This window comes from Garra rufa, chromosome 1 (assembly GCF_049309525.1).
Source record: "Garra rufa chromosome 1, GarRuf1.0, whole genome shotgun sequence".
Lineage (NCBI taxonomy): Eukaryota > Metazoa > Chordata > Actinopteri > Cypriniformes > Cyprinidae > Garra > Garra rufa.
In genome coordinates, this window is record NC_133361.1 from 79423821 (window position 1) to 79445073 (window position 21253).

The 21253-nt window shown below is 43.7% G+C and overlaps 7 non-coding genes and 1 pseudogene across 7 annotated transcripts in view; 5 read left to right on the forward strand and 3 right to left on the reverse strand.

Annotated features, from left to right (window-relative positions):
• The first annotated feature begins 734 nt into the window (after window positions 1-734).
• Window positions 735-850, forward strand: LOC141288898 (U5 spliceosomal RNA). The gene has a single exon (XR_012339767.1). It is a non-coding gene; the product is annotated as a U5 spliceosomal RNA (small nuclear RNA).
• Window positions 851-15768: 14918 nt separating this feature from the next.
• Window positions 15769-15882, forward strand: LOC141290761 (U5 spliceosomal RNA). The gene has a single exon (XR_012340211.1). It is a non-coding gene; the product is annotated as a U5 spliceosomal RNA (small nuclear RNA).
• A 380-nt stretch (window positions 15883-16262) lies between these two features.
• On the forward strand, window positions 16263-16378 carry LOC141288768 (U5 spliceosomal RNA). Its single transcript, XR_012339737.1, has one exon. It is a non-coding gene; the product is annotated as a U5 spliceosomal RNA (small nuclear RNA).
• An 890-nt stretch (window positions 16379-17268) lies between these two features.
• trnak-uuu (transfer RNA lysine (anticodon UUU)) lies at window positions 17269-17341 on the reverse strand. Its single transcript has one exon. It is a non-coding gene; the product is annotated as a tRNA-Lys (tRNA).
• An 864-nt stretch (window positions 17342-18205) lies between these two features.
• On the forward strand, window positions 18206-18308 carry LOC141291432 (U5 spliceosomal RNA; annotated as a pseudogene).
• Window positions 18309-18608: 300 nt separating this feature from the next.
• On the reverse strand, window positions 18609-18680 carry trnah-gug (transfer RNA histidin (anticodon GUG)). Its single transcript has one exon. It is a non-coding gene; the product is annotated as a tRNA-His (tRNA).
• A 162-nt stretch (window positions 18681-18842) lies between these two features.
• On the reverse strand, window positions 18843-18924 carry trnas-uga (transfer RNA serine (anticodon UGA)). Its single transcript has one exon. It is a non-coding gene; the product is annotated as a tRNA-Ser (tRNA).
• A 2309-nt stretch (window positions 18925-21233) lies between these two features.
• Window positions 21234-21253, forward strand: part of LOC141299715 (5S ribosomal RNA) — a 119-nt gene continuing 99 nt past the window's right edge. Inside the window, exon 1 of the ribosomal RNA XR_012341831.1 lies at window positions 21234-21253. This exon is cut by the window's right edge and continues 99 nt beyond it. This is a non-coding gene — a ribosomal RNA (5S ribosomal RNA).

Consider the following 21253-nt stretch of genomic DNA (forward strand, 5'->3'; position numbering starts at 1 on the left):
ATGCTCGGAAAGGAGGGAGAATGTTTGGAATTAACATCGCATTTATGAGTATATTGCCCACTGCTAAACTTCTTCAACCGACAGATACACTGAACAAGTTTTATAGACATTTGACGAATATAGACGGACTAATGAGTTTCTGAAAAGATTAGGCAGGGAAGGGGGGTTGGTCAATATGCAAAGGTTGGAGCTCCTTCAAGTAAATCAGGCTTCATTTTAAAGAACCTTACACACATACACAACTTAATTAAAAGTACTCTGTTCCTGCATTGGCCGGAAATCGGACCCAGGTCTCCCGCATGGCAGGCGAGAATTTTACCACTGAACCACCAATGCTCGGCTGGGAGGATTTCAGCCTTCACATTGCCCTAGATTTAGTAATGGTGGCGGCTGTTACACGTCAAATCCAGGGAAAGGGGGGTTGGGTCAATATGCAAAGTTTGGAGCTCCTTCTAACAAATCAGGCTTGGCCTTTAAGGCTCATTTTAAAGAATCCCACACACATGCAAACACACACCCCTTACGTAAAAGAACTCTGTTCCTGCATTTGACCGGGAATCAGAGCCAGGCCTCCTGTGTGGCAGGCGAGAATGGATGATGGAAGGGACTTTTTAACTTTTACTCCTCCCATTTGGAGTGAGGGGGTGATGAAAATTGTATCGGCACCCTAGATTACCCTTTGTGAGTGTAGTGGTTTACCAGAGGGAGCGCACAGGCTCAAGCGCGTGGACACACAACTCGAGTTTCTCTTCATTGACGCATAAATCTTTCGTCTTTTACTAAAGATTTCCGTGGAGGGGAACCTTTGCGAGTGACCTGTATTTTTGGGTGCTCTGCTCACAGCAGAGCTACACTGCAGTTTCAATAACAGACTGAATCTGGCCACCTGCCAATGTGCATTGGAACGAAGCGCGCTTCCTCATGGACCGTGTTTGCAGCCTTTGCGCTTCCTGCGTCGCAACTTCACATTTTTTTCAGCCAGCATGGAAAGCCAGCACTCTCTCGTACATGACGGGATCCAAACCTTGGGCTTCAGCTCCTTTGGCCCTGTCGGTGACTCGTGTACTTCCGGCATTCTTTTCTGGCCGCGAAAGCCAGAGTCCACCGCCTGGGTTGGTGGTATAGTATAACTTGCACCGTACCCGGATGAAAAATGGAGGTGGCAGAATGAAACTGAGTGTTGTATTCACCTGCACAAAAAGCCTGCCGTGACACGGATTCAATCCGGGGTTGCGGCAGCCACAACGCTGAGTACTAACCACTACACGACCATGGCGTGCTTTTCAAGCATTCTTTTCAGAAGGCAAAAAGCTTCAGTCTTCCACTTGCGTTGGTGGTATAGTGGTGAGCATAGCTGTCTTCCAAGCAGTTGACCCGGGTTCGATTCCCGGCCAACGCATTACTTTTGGCTCCGGCTGACGTTGAAGCAGAACTCCTTCTGTGACCGCTGTCAGCACCAAAAACTTTTGGTTGATTCGTCCAGCAGCAGCAAAGAGCTGGGTCTCCCCGTCGGGGAATCGAACCCTGGTCTTCCGCGTGACCGGCGGAGATACTCTCCACTATACTAACGAGGAGCTTCACTTGCTGCACTTCCCGGGGGCCAAACGGCAGAGCATCCCACGTAACACTTATCCCATGCATTTTCACAGGTGTTTCGTGGACAGCAGAGCACGAGGGCTGTTTTGCGTAGCAAGAAATCGCAGACTCGGTATGTCGTCAAGGGCCACGTGACACCGCGCTCCGCGAAATTTGGGGCCCCTCAGACACCCAGGGGCCGAAGGGGGGGCGGTGACAAGCGTAACTTATTCCATTGACTTTTTATAGGCGCTTCGTGGACGGTGGCCGATCGGCCCAAAATCGACATATACGGCACATCACGGTCCCCCGGGGCGGCCCCCGAAGTTCCATGTCCGTATCTGCTCGATCGGCTGAAAAAGACCCCCTTGACCGCGAAACACCTGTAAAACTTCCATTGAATAAGTTGCACGTGGGATGTCGGGTACCCAGGGGTCAAAAGGTCGCGTGTCCCCGACATTTGGCACGGTGGTAGTCCAGGGCCCCCCTATTCAGGATCCAGAGTTTCAGAGTTCTAGATGACTTCCAAACGCATGTTTCAGCACTCCAAAATTCTTTTACCTCAGAGCACTTTTGTTCATTCAAAAGGGTCTTAGAGTCTATGTGAGCGAGAGGCCTGCGTGACAGATTTCTTCCGAAATCATAAAAACAACTTTACGTTTGAGCTAGCCACTCCCGTACTCAGCATGGTATTCGGCGGCCCCTAACGTACCAGCACGTGAAGTTTGGGACCCCTCTGACCCTCGGGGGCCGAATGGGAGCCGCTGACACGTGCAACTTATGCCATTCGTTTTACAGGTGTTTCGCGGTCGGCGGACGGAAAGGTCCGATCGCCCCGAATCCGACATATACGCCCCGTCGTGGTGACCAGGGTCAGTGCCTGAAGTTTGATTGATTGATTGATTTTATTTGACCACTTAAATATAAAATAAAATATGAAAACAGTACTCTGTGTCATACATTAAAATACATAAATAGTCAGGGATAACACAATAAAGCCCAAAGACTTATTTCCATTGTGGTCCCTATAAGGGCAAAAGGAAAGGACAAATTGCAGCAATTCACACATCAATCATTTTTCATACATTAAACAAATTCATTCATATTATACAGAAAAATATACAATAAAAATAGACTATGATATAATAAAAACTATGATTGGCATCTAAGCCATGCTTTCAAACCCTGTTTAAAACTGCCTATGCTTCGAACTGTCTTTAGTGTACCAGGTAACCGGTTCCAAAGGGTAGTTCCAACGTAAAGAAAAGACTGTTTGCCCAGATTAGTATTAAATCGGGGGGGTACAAAATCTGTTGAGCTACCCCTAGTGGTGTAACTATGACCTTCACTTACTCTTTTAAAATAATTTCTAAAATATTTGGGAACATCTCCATTAACAATTTTATGTACCATACCCAGCTGCATCTGAGATACGCGATCCTCAACTTTCAACCATCCCACTCTTTCAAAGTGGGAAGATTCCAGATGAGTTCTTATGGGAAGGTCTAAAATTAGCCTTATTAATTTATTTTGAGACGTCTGAAGCCTATGTTTCAGGTTCCCTGTGACACCATTGTACCATGATCCACATGCATAATCTAAATATGGCTGAATTAAAGCTCCTGCCAGAATTAGCTTTGTTTTTTCATCCAAAAACTTTGATATTCTGGCCAAAAAACAGACTCTCTGATTTACTTTAGTAATTACCTTACAGGCCTGACCTACTCCAGATAAATTACAATCTAACATACATCCAAGATAACTGATTGATTCCTTGGCAGTAATTACAATATCTCCAGCTAGGACCTTAAAACTGGAGGCTTTCTTTAACTTTATCTTTGTTCCAAACAATATGGATTCAGTTTTCCCTAAGTTAAGTGATAATCTATTATCAGCCATCCACATGCTAATATTTAAAAGTGATGAGCTAAGTTTGTTTTCAATCATATTTTTATCCTTGTGAGAAACAACCATCGCAGAATCATCTGCATATAAAAAAAGACTGCATGAACAAGCAGACTTTAGATCATTTATATACAGTAAAAAGAAAAGTGGACCCAAAACACTCCCTTGAGGTACCCCACAGTCCTTGCTTTTCGGTTGAGACATTTTCCCCCCAATGTCCACTACTTGCGTTCTATTCTCCAGATAGGAGCCCACCCATTTCTGTACTAATTCACTAAAACCCATGGTTTTCAATTTATACATTAAAACACCATGGTCGACTGTATCAAAAGCTTTGTGTAAGTCTAACATGACCATGCCACAGAAGTTTCCATTATCTACCTCCTTTTTTATATAGTCCGTTAGAAACAATAAACAGGAATCCGTAGAATGTGATTTCCGAAAGCCAGACTGAAACTCATAAAGTAGGTTTTGTGATTTTAAGTAATTATCAATCTGTTCAAAAATAATCCTTTCAATTATCTTTGACAGACAACCAAGAATTGAGACAGGTCTATAATTACCAGGGTCTATTTTACTCCCTTTCTTATATAATGGAATCACTCTGGCAATCTTGAGGTCATTGGGGAAGCATCCTTGTTCTATCGACCTGTTTATAATATGAGTAATGCTCGGAGCAATAATCTCAGCTGCATCCCTTACGAATTTAGATGGAATAGAATCTAATCCTGTGGCTTTAGAGCCATCAAGCCTCTTCAGCTTCTCAAGAACAAGTGTCTCCCTCACCTTTTCAAAAAAGAAACTCCCCGCCCGGACACCTAACTGAGAGTAAAAGTCCTGCACATGACTTTCACCATATTGACCAGTCTGACCAGGTAACTTTTCCACAAGCTTCCTGGCAACTGATGAGAAATGCATATTAAAGCTATCTGCCACCATCTCCTTCTCTGATGTAATATTGTTGCCAAGGTCTAGAGTGATATTACTGTTTTTTGTTTTTAGCCTTTTACTGTAGCCAAGTTGCTTAAGGGATTTCCATAAATTTCCTGAATCGTTTCTATATTCAGCAATTTTTTCATTGAAAAATTCCTTTTTACTATTGCCCACTAATCTATTAACTTCATTTATTGCCTTTTTATAATCAGCCCAACTCTGCTCATCCTTATTTTCTCTGAATTTCCCATACTTCCTATTTCTTACCCTAATTGCCTCAAGGACGTCATCATTCACCCAGGGTTCTGTTCTCTGCCTTATTTTAATTTCTTTATATGGGGCTATTTTATCCACAGCTTCTAAAAACATACTTTTAAATAGGCACCATGCTCCGTCCACGTCACTACATTGCAAAACTTTAGACCAGTTCATTTTATTTAAACAGCCATTTAGTGCTTCTTTGCTATACTTTTTCAGTGAACGGATTTTTATAGAAGTATAACAGTTGAGCACCGCTTTCTTGATCTTTCTAGTACAGAAAATAATAGAATGGTCACTCAACCCATATTTTATAACCCCGCTTTCTGTTATCCTAGATTTGTCTGACACTAGGGCAAGATCAATCATGGTTTGGGTGGTAGAGCACACACGTGTAGGCTCATTAATCAGCTGATGTAAACTATTGGAGCGACAGAAATTCATCAATGCTTTATACCCGGAAACATCACTTTTCTGAACATCAGTGTTAAAATCCCCCAACATGATAACTTCAGATTTAACCAGGTCCATACAATTTGAGCAAACCTCCTCTAAATGTTCATAAAACTGTGTTTGATCAGGCGGTCTATAACATGCGCAAATTAGTATGGGCATTCTCTTCGGTAGCAAAATATCTAACCAAATTTAAGTCCATTCTATGATTAAAACCAATGTCCTCTCTTACATATATACACACCCCTCCACCTTTGCGGTTTCGATCTCTCCTAATTACCAAATAGTTCTCCAATTCGATTTCAGCATCCGTAATGGAGTAATCCAGCCATGTCTCAGTGAAACAAAATATTCCCACCTTTCTGTTTTTGCTGAGGTGTCGGATCTCGGTGATTTTCGGGAGAAGGCTTCTGACGTTGAGATGAAGCAGGTGTAATCCTCTCCCCGTCATGAAATAGTCCACACTCGATATCTCTTTGTTGACACCCGCCATCTCGTCCAAGAGAGCCTGCTCCACGGTGGCCTGTGGATCCAATCCCCTGACCTGCTCTGCACCGCGCTCCCTAATCACCGTCACGTCTCCCAGCTCCGGATCTCCACCACTTCTCCCGGCGCCTCCACGCACACTTCCACTCCCTTCGGCGACACTCATGGATAGGAGTTTGTCCCCGGCATTTGAATGTCTAGAGCAACCCATCGCACATGCCGAGGGCCTTCTTGACATCGTATTCCTTGGTCCAAATTCCCGCATCGGGCCCGGGCATTGATGTATATCTCCAGATCATAATAGGCATATACATATTATCAATTCGTCGCCATTCACTTGCCTTTTGACGCCACCTTTTTCATTGCGTTTGGCTGCATACCAACATGGATAAAGAAATGTGTCCATGAGTATTTTCTTTCCATAACCCAGTTGTTTTTTAAATAAAAATTTATTTGAGTGAGCATCGCAACCATGTAAATGCCCCTCGAGACTGATTTTATATCCATTTTCTAAAAAATTAATAATAAATATGTATGCTAAAAGCACCACAAGCACACCACACTTGCCAGCAGCCATCTTGAAAAGCGAGTGTGTCAGTTTTGAAAAGCGAGTGTGTCAGTTTCGTGACACACACGGAAAAGTTCCGTGTCCGTGTCGGCCCGAACGGCCGAGAAAGACCCCGATGACCACCAACCACCTGTGAAATTTCCATTGAAATAAGCTGCACGTGGGACCTCGGGTACCCGGGGGTCAAAAGGTCACGGGGCCCAGAGATTCACCACAGAGTACCGTCAGGGGCCCCAGAATAGGGTGCCGGGGTTTCGTGGCCCTAGCCGTTTCCTAGACGGGCACAACAGGAAACGCCCCTGTGTAACTTGTCCGATCGCCCCCAAATTGACATATACTCTACGTCGTGGTGCCCCGGGTGAGCGCCCCAAGTTCCGTGTCCGTATCGGCTCGAATGGCCGAGAAAGACCCCAATGACCGCGAACCACCTGTGAAATTTCCATTGAAATAAGCTGCACGTGGGACCTCGGGTACGCGGGGGTCAACAGGTCACGGGACCCCGAGATTCACCACAGAGTACCGTCAGGGGCCCCCGAATAGGGTCCCGGGGTTTCGTGGCCCTAGCCATTTCCTAGATGGGCACGACAGGAAACGGCCCTGTGTAACTTGTCCGATCGCCCCCAAATTGACATATACGGTACTTCGCGGCCCCCGAAGTTCCGTGTCCGTATCTGCTCGATCGGCTGAAAAAGACCCCCTTGACCGCGAAACACCTGTAAAACTTCCATTGAATAAGTTGCACGTGGGATGTCGGGTACCCAGGGGTCAAAAGGTCACGTGGCCCCGACATTTGGCACGGTGGTAGTCCAGGGCCCCCCGATTCATGATCCAGAGTTTCAGAGTTCTAGATGACTTCCAAGCGCATGTTTCAGCACTCCAAAATTATTTTACCTCAGAAGTCTTTTGTTCATTCAAAAGGGTCTTAGAGTCTTTGTGAGCGAGAGGCCTGCGTGACAGATTTCTTCCGAAATCATAAAAACAACTTTACGTTTGAGCTAGCCACTCCCGTACTCAGTATTTTATTCGGCAGCCCCTAACGTACCAGCACGTGAAGTTTGGGACCCCTCGGACCCTTGGGGGCCGAACGGGAGCCGCTGACACGTGCAACTTATGCCATTCGTTTTACAGGTGTTTCGCGGTCGGCGGACGGAAAGGTCCGATCGCCCCGAATCCGACATATACGCCCCGTCGCGGTGCCCCGGGTGAGAGCCCGAAGTTCCGTGTCCGTATCGGGCCGAACGGCTGAGAAAGACCCCTATGACGGCGGACCACCTGTGAAATTTCCATTGAAATAAGCTGCACGTGGGACCTCGGGTACGCGGGGGTCAAAAGGTCATGGGGCCCCGAGATTCACCACAGAGTACCGTCAGAGGCCCCCGAATAGGGTCCCGGGGTTTCGTGGCCATAAATGCTTCCTAAGCCGATTAACCACCGAGAAAGAAACAGCTCCGCGTGCCCATCCCCCCACAGAGCTCAATGGGAGACAGAGAGTTGTATGAAAAATAGTATAAAATATTGTTAGCGACTACCGACCTAAACCTCTCGGTATGTCGTCGAGGGCCGAGTGACGCAACTTCTAGTGATATTTGGGGGCCCTCGGGCCCCTTCGGTCCGAACGGGAGCGGCTGACACTTGCAACTTATTACATTGTGCAGGCACCCATGAGATAAGTTACAGGTGGGACTTCCTGTGATTTTGCCGAGTCATACAAGAAGTGCCCACATGCAACTTATTCGACGGGGCCTACACAGGCGTTCCGTGGACAGTGCATTTGTATGCAAAATCAGTAATTTTAGGTGCTGTAATGTACATAGAACTGCTGGGTAGTGTTCCCTGAGTGTTCCCACTTGAGATATTAGTCCATAAAACCACTGTAGTTATGAAATTTGACTAATTACAGTATCGTCCACGGAACGCCTATGGAGGCCCAGTCAAATAAGTTACAGGTGGGACTTTCCCGCCTGTGCGGTCCGTTTTTGAGGTCAGACATCAAAGAATCCACTAAGAAAGCTATTGGATTTTCATTGTTGATAATATTTTAAAAACATTTTCTTTATCTTACAAATATGTGATTTGGGTTTTTTTTGTATTAAAGGATCGCTCTTTAAAAGAGTTTGGTTTTATTATAAATTTTATTTTATTTCTATGTAAATTTCACATTCATAAATGCAAGGTAAAGCTCTCTTTGTATGGTGTTTTAAATTAAAATGTATGTAGATTTGATGTCAAAATCTAAAAAAGGTAATTAAAGTAATTAACATTACATAACATAAACATTTTAACATAATATAAATAATAAAATATAAGGAATGGTGCTGACCTAAAGTATAAATTGCATTGTAATCCTATGGAATTTTTATAATATATATCTTTTTTTTTATGTCCTTCTTGTTGAGGTATGTGAATATTTTTTTTATATGAGATATGGCACATACTGTTGTTGACAATATTAAAGCATAAAAAAGCCCTTTTTTACTGAGAGCAATACAAGGACTTGATTGGAGGACGGCGGTTGTCCATCACACAATGGCGGTGACTAGAACTGGATTCTATTGGCTCTGCCGGTCCCAGACAATTGCGCATGCGCGAAGTGGGTCTGTGTCTTCATCTTCAGGCTAGAAGATTCTCTGACAGTGGACCGTTTTGGACGAAATTTGGCGGTAACAGCTCAAACGGTAAGCCACATTTCATAACTAGAAAATTCCTAAATACATTTTGAGTGTGCCTGACTCTGGCCCACATATTAATACGTATTGTGTTTATTAATATTGTGTGTATGGGCAGACGTTTAACCGCCAACCGAACGTTCTGTGTGTGTGCACGTGCATGTGGGCAGAAGTTAATTTAACCGCGAAGCGCTGTGTGTGTGTGTGACTTAACTATATGTTGGGGACAAATTTGTACACAAAAGTGAGATAAACCTGAAAAAAACTGACAAAAACTCCCTTTGGGGACGTCCTCATTTGTAAAACAGGTTTAAAAATAAACTAAACAAAGTTTTTTTTTTTTTTTGTAAAACTGCAGAAAGTTTTCTGTAAGGGTTAGGTGTAGAGTTGGAGTAGGGGAATAGAATATATATTTTCTTACTTATATATATATATATATATATATATATATATTGCGACAAAATTATAATTTCAACTACTTAGAATTATAATTCATTTGCAATAACTGCTGTAGCAATTTTCTTTCTTTATTTTTTATTTTTTAAACCAGATCATTCAGCCCTAGGCCTGGCCAAGAGAGTCAGTCCAGATCCCTTTCTCAAGAGATGGCGTGGGGGTTCCTCAGGGTCTTCCACTCATAGACAGAGGTATTTAATTTAAATATGATCAGAAGTACAACATTTTCACTATAAATGAAGCACTGTAAAGCTGCAATCTGAACTACACATCTTCCAGATGTAAGAAAACGTTTGGCATAGACCTCAATAAATGTCATATGTTCTTCTTATTATTATTATTATTAAAAAAAAAAAATTGTAAAAAAAGAAATTGTGACACAAAATGATAATTTCCACTACTTAGAATTATACTTCAGTTGCAATTACTGCTGTAGCAATTTCCCTTCTTTATTTTTATTTTTTTTAAACCAGATCATTCAGCCCTAGGCCTGGCCAAGAGAGTCGGTCCAGATCCCTTTCTCAGAGACGGCATGGGGGTTCCTCAGGGTCAAGCAAATTGAGGAGGGAAGACTTCCCTATGTCTGAAAAAAGTAAAGTTATTCTCTTAATTTTGCTGACGAATAATTAGGAGTCTTCCAGTGTCGCTAGCTGTCCCCAAAGTTTTAGTTGAATCAGACTAAACAGTTCAATATGACTCTTTGCTGATTCTTCAAACTAACCTGATTTTTTTCACATGAGCACATTGTAACACAAGTTTTTCTTTTTTTTCCCACTAGCAGATTTTTCTATTTATGTGAATTTGTGGTCAAGTGAAAATTGTCTAGTAAATACAAGTTACTTTTAAGGTGTCTTATTTTAAGTGTTTAGATTTATTTTGAATAGAAATTAGACATTTGACTAGAAATATCATAAATATTCTTGGTAAAATTGAGTTTTCGCAGTGTTTTTTTTATTATTATTTTTATTGTGCAAATGAAAACTGATTTTGTGGTGTAGAGCATACCCACTACATTATAAAAATAATAATCGGTCGCTTCTTTTTTGGCTAGAATTTCTGAGTATCAGGGGGGTCTGAGTATCAGGCTAGTGAAACATGGTTTCACAACTCTAATGTACATGGGGCTCAGTGCTAAAGATTTGCAGAGATATTATTATGCCTCTCCCTGATTGGGTGCAAGACAAACACTCAAACTCATCTAATAAGTACAGCTTCATGGGGCATTTCACATTTTGATTAATAGACGACAGCAGCGACAGAAAAGACAAAGATCGGCCTGTAGAGCGTGCACAGCATGTTTTGATCTGGTTAATGTCTTTACAGCAGGAAGTGCCTCTGGCTTCATGCACTTCTAAGGTGTGTGTGTGTGTGTGTGTGTGTGTGTGTGTGTGTGTGTGTGTGTGTGTGTGTGTGTGTGTGTGTGTGTTATGCTAGTAGCAGCTAATGTACCACTGTAGTAGTAATGTAGCAGGACAAGTGCTAAAAAAAAACGCAACAAAAGGGTTACATAAGTGCTGGCAGTTCCATTATGACAATTGGCTTGTTCAAGGTATAGTTAAAATTATGTTTTAGCTTACCTCAAGGGCATCCAAGATGTAGGTGTCTTTGGCTACGTTCACACTGCAGGGCTTAATGCTCAATTCCGTTTAAAAAAAAAAGAAAAAAGAAAATTTTGCAAGGCCGTTCAACATTTCCAATTAAATGCGACCTTTTGTGATCTCCTGTGTGAACATGAAGTGACCCGTATGCGCAGAAGAGTACTCAACGGTCAACGTCACTTGTTGTTGGCGGAAGTAGCTAAACAATGACGTGCGGGTCAGATACATGCAACCTGGCCGTTCAGACTGAAGTCGCATTGCAAAAGATCGGATGCGTATCAGATTTGGACCACATACCCAAGTGGCTTGGGTCGCATTTGAAAAGATCAGATATGTGTCGTTCAGACTGTCATGAAAAGATCAGATACAGGTCGCATAGGGGCAAAGAAATCGGAATTGGGTCGTTTCAGCCTGCAGTGTGAACGTAGCCTTTGTTTCCGCAGTAGTTTAAATTTTTATATTTTTAGGTCAAACCGTTCAGTTTTCAGTCATATAATGCAGGTCTATGGGACCTAAAAATATCAAAATTGAAACTACTGCAGAAACAAAGACACCTACATCTTGGATGCCCTTGAGGTAAGCTAAAACATACCAACATTTTATTTCAAAGTGAACTATACCTTTCACCTTGGTGACCTTGTCCTCATGTGCCTGCTTTAAGTCTGGACTCTACTGACCACTTTTTCTGGTTTTAATTTCTTGTTGTTCCTTTTCAGAGTAAACATCTGAAGAGGTTAGGAGGGGTTGATGCTGCAGACCATGTAAAGAAGTCAATGGCTGCGTAAGTATCCGTTTTTGCATTAGTTTATAGTTGGGGTATTCGTTTTGAACCGTTCGGTACAAGGCTTTCGGTTCGGTGTTAGGTACGCATTTTCAAACCGAACAGTTATTTCAAATAGCGCGTCGTGATCTCGCTCATAATGTAAGAGATGCTGGCGCGACCATAACATCAAATGGCAAACGTAATGTAAGCGGAAGAAACTGAGCTACTCGTGACGGATCGTTTATCAGTTTGGACCAAAGCAGTGCGAGCCGATCTACACAGCGCTAAGAGATCCAGTAAAGAAACCACTCTCATTTGAATTCGCCACTTAAGTAATAACATCGTTGCGAGATCTAGTAAGAAACAGTCACATTTATCTGTTATTAACGGATCAAACAGAGCTGACGTGGAAACCAGAAAGAAACATTGTGCCATGGATTTACTGTAGTAAAACTAATAGTAACTTTGGAAGTTTGGCAGGAATAGTAGGCTACAATTCTTTCAAGTAACGTTACGTCAGTTGTATTTCTACGTTATGAATAACATTGCTGCCCTCAAATGCTGATCTGAACTAAAATAAACATTTGTTTATAAGTACAAAATATTTCATTTTTTACAAGCAGCTGTTTTGTTTTATATGTTCCTAAGAGTCAATTATTTACATTCAATTGCTCAAAGTAAAAAATATCATACTTTATGATGTTAGTTTTAATAATAAAAAAAATAAATCAAGGACAATTCTCTGGCATTTATTTTTGCTGTATCAAAAACGTACCGAACTGTGACAAGTGTATCGTTTTGAACCGAACCGTGAATTTTGTGAACCGTTACACCCCATAGTGATGTTCCCTGTCATATACTGTCATGTGTTACATCTTTCATAATGAACTTGATTGCAATATAATACTCTAATATAAATCTGTTTTACCATGGCAGAACTACGACAAATAAAATGATGGCTATAATGAGCCTCAGAGGAAGGAGTGGGAAGGTGTCCTTTATGAAGACCCATCTTTACAAGCTCATCTGTGGTGAGTTTGCTTTAATATAGTAGTTTTGTAACAATGTTTTAAATAATATAGAATATAGTAAGCAGAATAATAATTCATAAGAAATCATTTTAGTTGGAGGACTCTACAGAGCATACTGTAATATTATATATAATACTCCATTCTGAGCTCTAGACTAACTTCTCTACTGGCAGTACTGGTTACTACCAACTGCCTTTTCTTGCTCACCCAAGCATGTTAGTAAATACTAATTTATATAGTTGAAACATTGGCAATGCCACAAGTTGATATGTGCAAAATATTGGAGAGGTTAGCGTTTGCTAATACTGATCTTTTTTTTTTTTATCAGACGCGGTGTTCAGCTCATTTGATACAACAACAACAAATAAATGAACACGTGGCCAAATATTTAAAATATGCCCCAGAGAGGATGGGTGGCGGTGGCAGAAAAAAGGAAAGATAACCAGCCATGTTCAATGTGGCCCAGTGTTTGGGCTGTTGTAGTTCAATACGTGTTCGTGTGAAATGTTGCCACAATTTCTGTAATAAAGCATGTTTCTTTAATCAGTGAAATGTCTTTATTAATCTTCTTCCTGGTCTTGCTTTTACCAATTGGCTTCGTCCTAGCTGACTCTGCATGTCCACAAACTTGTTTATGTATCCATTTCAAGGTGTTTGTTCTTGCTCTTGAAAACATCAATACTTTAGTAAAAACAGTTTAACAAAATAAACTGTTGAAAAGCAGGACTTTAGTGACGTTGAAATTTTAACGTTGATTGGATTTGCAAAATCTAAACTAAAATCAATATTGATTCAATGTTGGCAAATTCACCTATGTTGAGAAACATGACGTTGGAATGACGTTGCTATTTCAACGTTGATTAGATTTGCAAAATCTAAACAAAATCCAACGGTTATCAAACACTGACACCTGACGTTGATTCAACGCTGACTCCAAGTTAAAATGCCAGCTGGGTGTAGTTATGAAATATGACTTATTACAGTATCGTCCACGGAACGCCTATGGAGGCCCAGTCAAATAAGTTACACATGGGCGTTCACCATATGTGGTGACATTAACGAAATACAAACATCAGAAAGTGACAGCTGTAACTTATTTGGTGGGGCCTCTGCAGGCTTTCCGTGGACAGACCTTTTTAAAGGTAAATAGGAATAATGATGAGTTTTAATGTATATGAACTTGTCATATGTTGTTTCCTGAGTGAAGTACTGTATGTTTTACACAATAAAATCATTACAAACTTAAATACTGGCCCATTAATGCATTGTCCACAGATAGCCTGCGGAGGTCCCGTCAAATAAGTTACAAATGGGCGATCACCATATGTGGTGAAATTAACGAAATACCAACATCAGAAAGTGACAGCTGTAACTTATTTGACCAGGCGTACACAGGCTTTCCGTGGACAGTGTATTTGTATGCAAATTAAGCCATTTTAGGTGCTGTAATGTACATAGAATTGCTGGGTAGTGTTCCCTGAGTACTGAACTGTAGAAATGTGTCCATAAAACCACTGTAGTTATGAAATATGACTTATTACAGTATCGTCCACGGAACGCCTATGGAGGCCCCGTCATATAAGTTACAGGTGGGCAAGTGACACGTGCAACTTATTTGACCAGGCCTACACAGGCGTTCCATGGATTTAATTGGCTTAATTTGCATACAAATGCACTGTCCACGGAAAGCCTATGGAGGCCCCGTCAAATAAGTTACAGCTGTCACTTGCCCACCTGTAACTTATTTGACTGGGCCTCCATAGGCTTTCCGTGGACAATACTGTAAATAGTCATATGTCATAACTACAGTGGTTTTATGGACACATTTCTACAGTACAGTGCTCAGGGAACACTACCCACCTAAAATGGCTTAATTTGCATACAAATGCACTGTCCACGGAAAGCCTAACGAGGCCCCGTCAAATAAGTTACAGCTGTCACTTTCTGATGGTGGATTTTCGGTAATTTCACCACATATGGTGAACGCCCATGTGTAACTTATTTGATGGGGCTTCTAAAGGCGTTCCGTGGACGGTACAGTAATAAGTCATATTTCATAACTACAGCGGTTTTATGGACACATTTCTACAGTACAGTGCTCAGGGAACACTACCCAGCAGTTCTATGTACATTGCAGCACCTAAAATGGCTTAATTTGCATACAAATGCACTGTCCACGGAAAGCCTATGGAGGCCCCGTCAAATAAGTTGCAGCTGTCACTTTCCCACCTGTAACTTATTTGACTGGGCCTCCATAGGCGTTCCGTGGACAATACAGTAAATAGTCATATTTCATAACTACAGCGGTTTTATGGACACATTTCTACAGTACAGTGCTCAGGGAACACTACCCAGCAGTTCTATGTACATTACAGCACCTATAATGACTTAATTTGCATACAAATGCATTGTCCACGGAAAACCTATGGAGGCCCAGTCAAATAAGTTACAGGTGGGCAAGTGACAGCTGTAACTTATTTGACGGGGCCTCCATAGGCTTTCCGTGGACAGTGCATTTGTATGCAAACTAAGTCATTATAGGTGCTGTAATGTACATAGAACTGCTGGGTAGTATTCCCTGAGCACTGTACTGTAGAAATGTGTCCATAAAACCGATGTAGTTATGAAATGTGACTTATTACTGTACTGTCCACGGAACGCCTATAGAAGCCCCATCAAATAAGTTACACATGCGCGTTCACCATATGTGGTGAAATTACCTAGAATCCACCATCAGAAAGTGACAGCTGTAACTTATTTGACGGGGCCTCCATAGGCTTTTCGTGGACAGTGCATTTGTATGCAAATTAAGCAATTTTAGGTGCTGTAATGTACATAGAACTGCTGGGTAGTGTTGCCTGAGCACTGAGAACTCTGTTCCTGCATTTGTCCGGGAATCAGAGCCAGGCCTCCTGTGTGGCAGGCGAGAATGGATGATGGAAGGGACTTTTTAACTTTTACTCCTCCCATTTGGAGTTCGGGGGGTAATGAAAATTGGATCGGCACCCTAGATTACCCTTTGTGAGTGTAGTGGTTTACCAGAGGGAGCGCACAGGCTCAAGCGCGTGGAAACACAACTCGAGTTTCTCTTCATTGACGCATAAATCTTTCGCCTTTTACTAAAGAATTCCGTGGAGGGGAACCTTTGCGAATGACCTGTATTTTTGGGTGCTCTGCTCACAGCGGAGCTACATTAGAGTGTCAAGAGCAGAGGTGTCCTCTGTCCCGTTGTCGATCTCAAAGTTGGGTGAAAAAGCCATGAACTGGCTATCGATTTACTGAACTCGCCCAACATACAGCTTCTAAAGGGAAAATCAGCCCACCACAAGCAACAAAACATTCTTAATTGGGAAGCATAACAAACACTGTATGCAAACTCTGTCACATCTTTAAGCATGCGCTGCCACACAGCAGAGCTGAGGGAAGGGACTTTCGTAACTTATACTTCTCCCATTTGGAGTTTAGAGGGTAGCGAAAAAATCATGTTGGCAGGTGTCGGCACCCTAGATTACCCTTCGTGAGCGTAGTGGTTTACCACATGCAGCGCACAGGTCCTGAGGCATGGAGACACAGCTCGAGTTTCTCTTCATCAACGCATAAATCTTTCGCCTTTTACTAAAGATTTCCATGGAGGGGAACCTTTGTGAGTAATCTATATTTTTGGGGGCTCTGCTCACAGCGGAGCTACATTAGAGTGTCAAGAGCAGAGTCCGGCCGACCGCCCACACACGTGCAGTGGAACGAAATGTGCCTCATTGTGGTCTGTCTTCGCAGGGAATACGCCTGCCTAGAGTCCGCCTGCTCTCTTGGCTAGAGGCGGGCGGCACAGGATCCAACTGAAGAGTGAGGTGGCAGAAAGGAGCCAGACGTCCCCCTCGCTCAATGGCAAAGGGCTGCCGTGAACCGGATTCAAGCATTTTTTTCTGACCGCTTAAAGCCGGCATCCAGCGACTGCGTTGATGGTGTGGTGTTGAGCATAGCTGCCTGTGATTCCCGGCCAACGCATTGCTTTTGCCTCCAGTTGATGTTGAAGCAGAACTCCTTCTGTGACCTTAGTCTGCACCAAAAACTTTTGGATGAGTCATTCAACAGCAGCAAAGAATTACATCTCCCCGTCGGGGAATCTAACCCCGGTCTCCCGAGTAACAGGCGGAGATACTGTCCACTATACTAACGGCGTGCAAATTCCTACAAGGGACGCAGAAGAAAAGGGACTGCTGCTTCTCCTCAGCGTTGGCTAACAGCGTAGTCGGCAGGATTTGAACCTGCACGGGGAGACCCCAATGGATTTCTAGTCCATCGCCTTAACCACTCGGTCACGACTACAGCGACCCTGGCGCCCTCTGTCCCGTTGTCGATCTCAAAGTTGGGTGAAAAAGCCATGAACTGGCTATCGCTTTACTGAACTCGCCCAACGAACAGCTCCTAAAGGGGAAAACAGCCCACCACAAGCAACTAAACATTCTAAAAGGGGAAGCATAACAAACACTGTCACATCTTTAAGCGTTCGCCGCCAGACGGCAGAGCTGGACCGGCACGACAGCAAGCTGAGGACTCCGACAAGAAGACGGCCCTTCGCCCGAACAGGGACTTGAACCCTGGACCCTCAGATTAAAAGTCTGATGCTCTACCGACTGAGCTATCCAGGCTCTTGCGCTGCGTACACCTCTTACGTTTCATATAAGAGCACTTTCCCCACAAGCCGCCTGGCAGAAGCTCATTTGCCACAGGCGCTACGGGATAAAGGACGCACGCTATTACGGCAGAGAGAGCGAAGGCCAAGGGTCTTCGAAGGCGGGGAGACCTCAGTGGATTTCAAGTCCATCGCCTTAACCTCTCTGCCACGACTACGACTGCCTGGAGCCCTCCTGCTCTCTTGTTGCTCCGGCGACTGAGTCGGTGGTATAGTGGTGAGCATAGCTACCTTCCAAGCAGTTTGTCTGGGTTCAATTCCCGCCCAACGCATTGCTTTTGGCTCCGGTTGACGTCGAAGCAGAACTCTTTATGTGACCTCAGTCTGCACCAAAAACTTTTGGAGGAGTCATTCAGCAGCAGGAAAGAACTAGGTCTTCCGCGTGACAGGCGGAGATACTGTCCACTATACTAACGAGGAGTTGGCTTGGGCCTCCAACTGCCGTGACTGCCCCGATAATACCAAAATGAGTCACTACTACATGAAATGCCAGATCGACCCGCAATGAGCTAAAGTCTCTCCATATCATAAATGCTACACATTACAGGGGGTCATTATTTGGACCACATTATTTCATTTTATTTCATTTTTTTTACCTTTAATATGGCAGCCTGAAAAAAAAAGTGATGACATTACCTTGATTGGGTTTGTAAATATTGGGTAAGGGAAGGGACTTTGGTAATTTTTACTCCTCCCATTTGGATTTAGAGGGTGACGAAAATCATGTTGGTAGGTGTCGGCACCCTAGATTACCCTTGGTGAGAGTAGTGGTTTACCCCAGGGAGCGCACAGGTTCAAGGGCATCGAGACACAGCTTGAGTTTCTCTTCTTCAGTGCATAAATCTTTCGCCTTTTACTAAAGATTTCCGTGGAGACCTTTGCGAGTGACCGGTATTTTTGGGGGCTTTGCTCACAGCTGAGTCAATCTGGCCACCCACCAACGTACAGTGGAACGAAGTGTGCTTCATCGTGGTCTGTGTTCGCAGCCTTTGCGCTTCCGTCGTTGCAACTTCAAAGTCCTTTAGCCAGTATGAAAAGACATCGCTCTCTCGTACGTTACGGGATTCAAACTCTGGGCAGGCTCAAACAAAGATGGCTTCAGCTATTTTGGCCCTATCAGTGACTTGTGCGCTTCATGCATTCTTTTTTTGACTGCGAAAGCCAGCGCCTGCTGCCTGCCTTGTTGGTATAGTATAACTGGCACCGCACCCGCACGAAAGGCCTGCCGTGACCCGGATTCGAACCGGGGTTGCTGCGGCCACAACGCAGAGTACTAACCACTATACGATCACAGCGCGCCACTGGCTCACGCCGGGTGGTGCTCGCTGTTCTGGCTCTCCGAATGCAAAAAGGGCCAGCTGCGTGCTATATTCCTGTTGGAGAGAGGGGGCGTGCAAATTCCTGCGAGGGACGCGGAAGAAAAGGCACTGCCGTTCCTCCTCAGCTTTGGCTAACAGCGTAGTCGGCAGGATTCAAACCTGCGCGGGGAGACCCCAATGGATTTCAAGTCCATCGCCTTAACCACTCGGCCACGACTAAAGCGACCTTGGCGCCCTCTGTCCCGTTGTCGATCTCAAAGTTGGGTGAAAAAGCCATGAACTGGCTATCGCTTTACTGAACTCGCCCAACGAACAGCTCCTAAATGGGAAAAAAGCCCACCACAAGCAACGAAACATTCTAATGTTCATAACATTCATAACTAATAACATTCTACATTTATGTTTGTTTTGTTTGTTTCTTGTGAGTTACTCGTCTGTAGCTTCTGTGAAGCATAATTATAAACGCCAGGACTTACTAGACATTGGATTTCAACATAAGCTTACAGTTGCACAGGACTTTCACCGCACCTATAATATCCCGAAGGACATCGTGAGACCACCGGGATCGCCATGGATTGTTGTCGGCCCTGGCAGACGACGCAGACGGCACCGGGAAAGGAAACAAAAGCGGGGTTGCCGAGCCGGCCTCCTAACAAGACTCAGGAAACAACCTCATAAGCCTTCCTTACCAAGTATGTTCCTCACCAACGCAAGATCCATGGCTCACAAAATGAACGAGCTGGAGCTGCACATCGCCCGGGCCCGCTATGTTCGCGACTGCTGCATTATGATAATATCGGAGACCTGGCTTCACCCGCGGATCCCAGACGCAGCAGTGCAGCTGGCGGGCCGCACTCTCTATCGCTGGGACAGAAACGAGAACTCTGGTAAGAGCAGAGGAGGTGGTGTGTGTATATCAGCTCCAAGATTGTTTTATACACACTGATTGGGAAGTCTTTGAACATCCTGACCTTGCTGTTTACACTGAAGCTGTACTGGCATACATCAAGTACTGTATGGACAACGTCACAGTGGAGAAAAACATTCGGATTTTTCCCAACCAGAAACCTTGGATAAATAGCAAAGTCCATAAGCTCCTCAAAGATAGAGACGGCGCCTTCAGATCAGGGGATAGAGCTCTCTACAGTGTCACCAGAGCTAACCTGAGGAGAGGAATAAAGGATGCAAAGAGGGATTACAAAAGGAAAGTAGAAGTTCATTTCACGGATGGCAAATCGCGACAGGTATGGCAGGGATTCCAGCATTTAACAAATTTCAGAGGCAGCAGCTGTGCAGCCGTAAACAGCTCAGTCTCATTGGCGGAGGAGCTAAATTGCTTTTTTGCCTGTTTCGACACTACACAACAGCAAAAAACTACACCATCTCAGACCACATCAGGCCTCTGCACTTCCCCGTTCACTGTTCAGGAGTATGAAGTGAGACGAGTACTTAGAACAGTGAACACACAAAAAGCTGCAGGTCCGGACGGCATCCCAGGGAAGGTGCTCAAGGGATGTGCCGACCAGCTTTCTGGAGTCTTTACCAACCTATTTAACCTCTCTCTGACACAAGCTTTAATCCCATCCTGCCTGAAATCTTCTATAATCATCCCCATATCAAAGAAATCAGCCACAGATAGCCTGAATGATTATCGTCCTATTGCTCTTACACCGATCATCATGAAGTGTTTCGAGAAGCTGGTCTTGCATCATTTGAAGACCTGCCTCCCTCCCACCTTCGATGCTCATCAGTTTGCTTATAGAGCAAACAGATCAACAGAGGATGCAATAGCCATAGCTCTCCATAAGGCGCTGAGCCATTTGGAACACCAGGAGAGCTATGTGAGGATGCTATTTATTGATTATAGCTATATAGATATATAAACTCACAGATCTGGGTTTCTCATCATCCATTTGTACATGGATCAGAAATTTCCTGATCGATCGCCCTCAGACTGTCAAAATTGGTCCCTATTTCTCCTCCACCCGCACACTTAGCACTGGCTCCCCCCAGGGCTGTGTGCTAAGCCCTTTCCATTCACCACCTGCAAACTTTGGATTACACTTTCTGTGGATTGTATATACACTGGTGGACACTCACATTGGACTTATCAACACACTGGGGTTCTTGGACTGTTTTTAGGGTATGGACAAATGAACTGTATTCTTTTAACAGAGTTTACCTGTTTTTAGGGTATGGACAAATGAACTGTATTCTTTTAACAGAGTTTACCTAGTTTTATCGTGTTGTTTTAAAGTCTTTTATGTGAACCTTGTAAATACACCAAATCTATTTAAACCAATTTTCTTTTATGTCTCATTCTTTTAACCACTAGTCATCTCTCACAGTTAAATCTGACCCCATTTTAGTCTTGTAACTCGGCTGATAAGGCCGATTGTTACACTTTTATGGGAGACCGCCTGGGAATACCAGGTGCTGTAAGCTTTTGCCTTTTCTTCACTATTTATATAATATGCTGGCTTTTACGGAGGCTGATCTTTAAATAGCCCACTTTTTGAAGCAGCCCTCGCTTATGGCCATACCGCGCT